The sequence below is a fragment of the Macrobrachium nipponense genome, chromosome 17 (assembly GCF_015104395.2).
Source record: "Macrobrachium nipponense isolate FS-2020 chromosome 17, ASM1510439v2, whole genome shotgun sequence".
Taxonomy (NCBI): domain Eukaryota; kingdom Metazoa; phylum Arthropoda; class Malacostraca; order Decapoda; family Palaemonidae; genus Macrobrachium; species Macrobrachium nipponense.
The window spans coordinates 52,695,210-52,701,209 of record NC_087210.1 but is presented as its reverse complement, the minus strand read 5'-3'; positions in this window follow the sequence as shown (position 1 = coordinate 52,701,209).

The following is a 6,000-nucleotide window of genomic DNA, read 5'->3' as shown; positions in this document are numbered from 1 at the left end:
AAGTCTCGGATGAAGAATTTTACCAGTGGATGTAGTAGTCTCTGAGTATAAGAGATTGTCTTTGTTGTTGTTGCAGGAGTTCGGAGATAAGACTTCAACCAGCGGATCCGCCCTCTCCAGGGATCTTTGCTATCCAGCACGAAGTCTCCAAAAGCATCCTCATTTTGGAAAAATGCGTCCAGCCTTAGTATGAAAAAAAGCATTCAAAGGCTTTGGAGTGAATGGCTTAAGAATAAAAGAGAGGGCGGGCAAGACTGTTTTTTCATGCCCTCCTTCAAAGTTGACGGGTAACCTGGAAGATGGTACGATACCCAGGAACCTATGGGCTTAGGACTGCCTTCATCTGCAGACGCAGATTACGCTTCCTTAGTAGATTCGTCAAGGAGGTGCGCTTCTACTATCAGCAAAAGCTACGTGGGGGATGTGTGAACTGGACCATCTAAAGGGGACTCTTCAGGACACTCAAGGTATTCAATTTTATGGACTGGGCTTTTGGGAGCCCTTGCGAAGAGAGCCCAAGATCCCGAATTTGTCACTATGGAGGAATTATCGAGTGTATTATCTTGTCTGGACAGAGCTGTGATGGACGGTTCGGTAGAAGTGGCTGCCCCTTTTTGGATCGGGAGTTTTGAAAAAGAGAGCAGTGTACGGTTCTTTCCTGTCCAAGTCAGTATCTCCTCTACAGAGGTCGACCTTGCTATATTCGCCACTTTCTAACCACCTTTTCCCACAGGACACGGTGAGGGATATAGCAAAATCCTTAGCTAGTAAAGCTACACAGGATCTACTGACACAGTCAGCAAAGAGGTTCAAGCCTGCTGTTCCTTTTCAAAGAAGGATAAAGCACCTTTTCAGCAGCCCTTTCGAGGAGCCTCTTCCTCCTCAAGAACCCCTTTTAGAGGTAGAAGACCAGACACAGAGGAAGACCTTCCAGGAGACCCGCCGGGAAGGCAAAATGAAGAAGAGGTCCTCCAGATAGCGGTAGGGCGCCAGACTTTCAAAACTTGCCAGAGTCTGGGCGAAGAGAAGGGGCTGACAGCTGGACCCTCTCTATCCCTTCGAGAGAGGATACCTCATACCCCTTCCAGGGAATATCCTCCTTAACAAGAACTCCAAGGGAGTTAACAGCGAGATACAAAGATCCTGTCAAGAGTCAAGCTCTCCTACAAGCAGTAGAACTTATGTTGCAGAAGAGGGCAATAGAACCGGTTCAAGATCTCCATTCACCAGGTTCTACAACCATCTATTCCTGGTACCAAAAGCCTCGGGCGGGTGGAGGCCGGTTTTGGACGTAAGTGCGCTGAACGTCTTTGTGATCAAGAAGAAGTTCTCGATGGAGACCTCTTCCTCTGTACTTTCTGCTCTTCATCCAGGGGACTGGATGGATCCCTGGACCTTCAAGATGCATATTTCCATGTAATTTCAATTCATCCGGCATCAAGGAAATACCTCAGATTCATGTCACAGGGAACGAGTTTTTCAAGTTTCGAGGCGCTTTGCTTCGGACTGTCGACGGCCCCTAAGTCTTCACGGTGTTCCAAGAATGTGGCGCATTGGCTACATTTTAGAAGGGATCAGGATCTCGATGTATTTGGACGACTGGCTAATACGAGCAAAGTCGAAGGATCAGTGTCTGGAGGACCTTTCGGTAACATTAAAGATGACGCAGTCACTGGGACTCCTAGTCAAACCTCGAAAGAAGTCCCCCAGCTGGATCCCCTGCAGAACATAGTTTATCTGGGGATTCAGATGGATTCTCGGGGTTTTTCTAGCGTCTCCATCAACAGAGAGAATAGAACGCTGCCTTACAAAGGTGTCAGTGTTTCTAGGGAAAGAGCATTGCTCCGCGAGGGAATGGATGAGTTTTGCTGGGAACCATATCCTCCGTTGGAGCAGTTTTCGTTTCCCCTAGGGGGAGACTGCACCTAAGACCCCTTCAGTATTATCTGAAGGAGAACTGGATCAGAGTTCCTAGGACCTCGAAGAATCATTCAGGATCACGGACAAGATCAAGCAAGATCTTCGGTGGTGGTTAGACCCGAAAAAACTCGGTCAAGGAATATCCTTACACATAAAGAGCCCTCTCCCGAGCGTTGTTTGCAGACGCGTCGGACGTAGGGTGGGGAGCAACGTTGGGTTCGGAAGAAGTGTCGGGAACCTGGGAAGGAGCTCAGGTGTCCTGGCACATAAGCAAAAAAAAGAGCTGAAAGCCATTCACTTAGCTCGCGTGCACTTTCAAAAACAGATCTCAGGATCGAATCATTCAGGTCAATTCCGACAAACAAAATCGACAGCCCTAGCGTATATCCAGGAAGCAAGGGGGAACCCATTCATTCTCCCTTGTACGAGACAGCGAGGGAGTTTGTGCTTTGGGCGCAAGAGAAACAGATCTCTCTGCTAACAAGATTTATTCAGGAGAGAGAAATGTTCGAGCGGATCTGCTAAGCAGAAGAAACCAAGTACTCCCATCCGAATGGGACTCTCAACCCCTCAAGTGTGTGATCAGTTATGGGGGTTATGGGAAGGCCGAACATAGACTTGTTTGCAACCAACTGAACAAGAGGTTGGAGAATTATTGCTCCCCGATCGCAGATCCAAGAGCAATAGCGATAGACGGCCCCCTCATGGATTGGAAGGAATTAGACGGGTACGCTTTTCCCCTTCAAACTAGTAGGGGAAGTAATAAGGAAGTTCGCCTCCTCAGAGAGAACGAAATTGACTTTGATCGCCCCCTTTTGGCCAGCCTAGATTGGGGTGACAGAGTTGCTGGAGTGGATGGTGGATCTTCCCAGATCGCTCCACTAAGGAACGATCTTCTCAACAACCCCACCTTCGACAGGTATCACAAAACCTCCCCGCTCTAAGTCTGACTGCCTCAGACTATCGAAGGACTCGTTAGAGCGAGGGGGTTTTCTTTCGAGAAGCTTCAAAAGCAATCGCAAGAGCCAGGAGGACCATCCACGTACGGGTGTACCAGTCGAAGTGGGAGTGTTTAGAAGATGGTGCAGGACGCATGAGGTATCCTCTTCCAGTACCTCTATAACCACATTGCAAATTTTCTTCTTTACCTTAGAAGAAAGTGTGGTCTAGCTGATCTACGATCAAGGGGTATAGAAGTATGCTGGCCTCGGTTTTTTAGGCATAGGGGTCTGGATGTGTCGGACAATAAGGACCTACATGATCTTATTAGGTCTTTTGAGACCTCAAAAAGTCAGAAATAATAAAAGAATCCCAGTTGGAACTTGGATATAGTGCTTCATTATCTTATGTCTGAAAAATTCGTACCTGCCAATAATTCTTCTTTTAGAGATTTGAAAGGAAGTCTCTATTCCTGTTCGCCTTAGCCACGGCAAAAAGGGTGAGTGAGCTTCAAGCGTTAGAATGGCAGAGTGGGTTTTTAAGAAGGAGGCTGCAATTTGCTCTTTTAAACCTCTCTTCTTAGCCAAGAACGAAAACCCATCAAAACCGTGGCCTAGAAGCTTTGAAGTGAAAGCACTCTCTTCTCTTACGAGGGAAGAACAGGAGAAGACCCTTTGTCCAGTAAGAGCGCTAAATTTTATTTACAAAGAAAGTCTCTTTTGGGAGGTACGCAAAAAGAAAGTCTTTGGTGTTCGGTCAAGGATCCGACAAGACCGATTCAAAAAACGCCCTTACGTTTTTTCATTAAAAGACATTATCAAAAAAGGAAGCGCATCTTAAATGTGGTGAAGAACAATTTTAAGCTCCTCAGAGTGAAAGCACACGAAGTGAGGGCCATGGCAACCTCAATGGCTTTTCATACAACCGTGGTCCCTTCAAGCCCCCTAATAGAGTCCACTTATTGGAAGTGTAACTCGGTGTTCGCCTCTCATTATCTAAGGGATGTGAGAGTTACTTAAGAGAAGTGCTTTTCACTGGGAGCGTATGTTTCCGCGATTTAGTGCTGGGAGGAGGAGCTGAGGTTAATCCTAATTAGTTTAGTTTATGTAATTTTAACATTATGGTGTTTGGTTTTTATGGTTGACTGGAAGAGGGTATAGGAATAACCCCTTTCAGTTCCTAGATTTAACATGGTTAGGAAGGTCAGGTGGTCGGGATTAACTTTTTGGTCTCCTCGTTGTGCATTATGTAAAGCCTAAAGCTTCTGTCATGTAAGAGGGTGCTAGGCCCATTGATAAGAATAAGGTTCAAGGCCCTCTTCGCCCATTTGTAAGTTTGGGTAAGCCCCATTGGTACGATCCATGCAGGTTCTGTCGCGTAAGCGGGCTAGCCCCCAGCCCCCTTGACATGATCCAGAAGGGCTGTCGGTCATAGGTTGTTTACCTCGCTGAAGCTCTTGAGGCATGCAGACTAAATGACAGTAATCATGAAGTCTTCTGCCCAAACAGGTAAAAGAAAACCAAGGATTGATATCCTACACAATTGTTGTTTCCCGTTATTAAATTTTTTTATTTTTATTTTTGTATGTATATAGCTGTCTCTTACCCTCCACCAAGGGTGTCATATCAGCTAAGTATATATCTGCCGGGTAAGTTGCATGTATAAAAATGATATTGTTAAGATACAATGAAGTTTTATACATACTTACCAAGGCAGATATATACGATTAAGGGCCCACCCAGCCTCCCTCAGGAGACAGGTGGAAGAGAAAATCTGGCTCAGAAAACGGGAATGGTCTGGATTCCACCACCCAGCGGCGGGAATGGTAGATCACCTGACCTACCTGTAGCGTGTGCCGCGAGTTTTGAATTCTGTCGGGACGACAGAGTCTATAGCTAAGTATATATCTGCCAGGTAAGTATGTATAAAACTTCATTGTATCTTAACAATATCATTTTTCCTAACTATACAAACCTGAGGTCCTTTTACACAAAGTCCCACCTCATGCCACACCTCACTCTGCAGTTTTTGCATGTGCCTAAAGCAAAAGTGATTCTTCGCCTCCCAGTCGCGCGGCTTGCGCACTGTCGGACAAGCAGTTAACTACCGAACTCCCTTGTTCAAAAGCTTACGACCATCCAGCTGCCGCTAGTTACCTTCCTATTGTAAAACGTACTTAGGTTTGTATAGTTAGGAAAAATGCAATTTTGGACAAACTTGTCATATTTTCGCCAAAAAAAAAACAGATGTTTTCAGTTTCAACGAAGAGTCAAATTTCCAGAAATTGTATATCTGTAGGTCACGAACGATCAAATCGTTCCTGAAAAGAGCTCCGAAGAGGAGATTCCAAGAAGGCTTGAAAATATCACAGAAATCGTGCTCTGCTGTATTCATGGTAGTAAGGAAAACTACTGAAGTCGATCCTCTGGTAAATGGCCTAATCAATCGTAAGTAATCATCCAAATCAGGTCTTTATTAACAGCATGTTTCCCATATTAGACACACTACTGACTGCTGCACTACCTTACTAGCTAAGTTTCAAATCTTCTTTGAATCTCCTCTTCGGAGCTCTTTTCAGGGCCGATTTGATCTTTCGTGACCTACAGATATACAATTTCTGGAAGTTTGACTCTTCGTAAATGTCTATTGCCATTTTCAGCTTGTTGAAACCTGAAAACATCTGTTCTTCAGCGAAAACTAATGTATATTTACACGGGTTCACGTTGGTTAGGTTGTCATTTCTTGCTGTCACTGATATGCCCTGAGGCAGTAAACAAGGGGTTGGGTACGCATGTACAATTCACAGCCGTACCAATATCTATCTCTATCAGGGATACGGCTGCTGTACCAATATCCAATTCATAATAATATATGATTATAGGTATAGACATTTAATTAGAGATGATAATGTATCTGTAGCGAGTTTTACACATTTAGATAGGTTGACTCAGTTGACTGTTTATCTCTCCCATGTTTTGGTTATTCTAAACTCTCGTCTGATAGTATATTCCTTTTTCTTCGTAATGTTTGTGTTCGTTCTTTGCATGCTTCCTCTTCGGTTGTCGGCAAATCTCTTACTACTGCCTTGATTAATGTTTCTCTTTCAAGTCTACACTGTTGTAGTATCTAAAGTTCTCACCG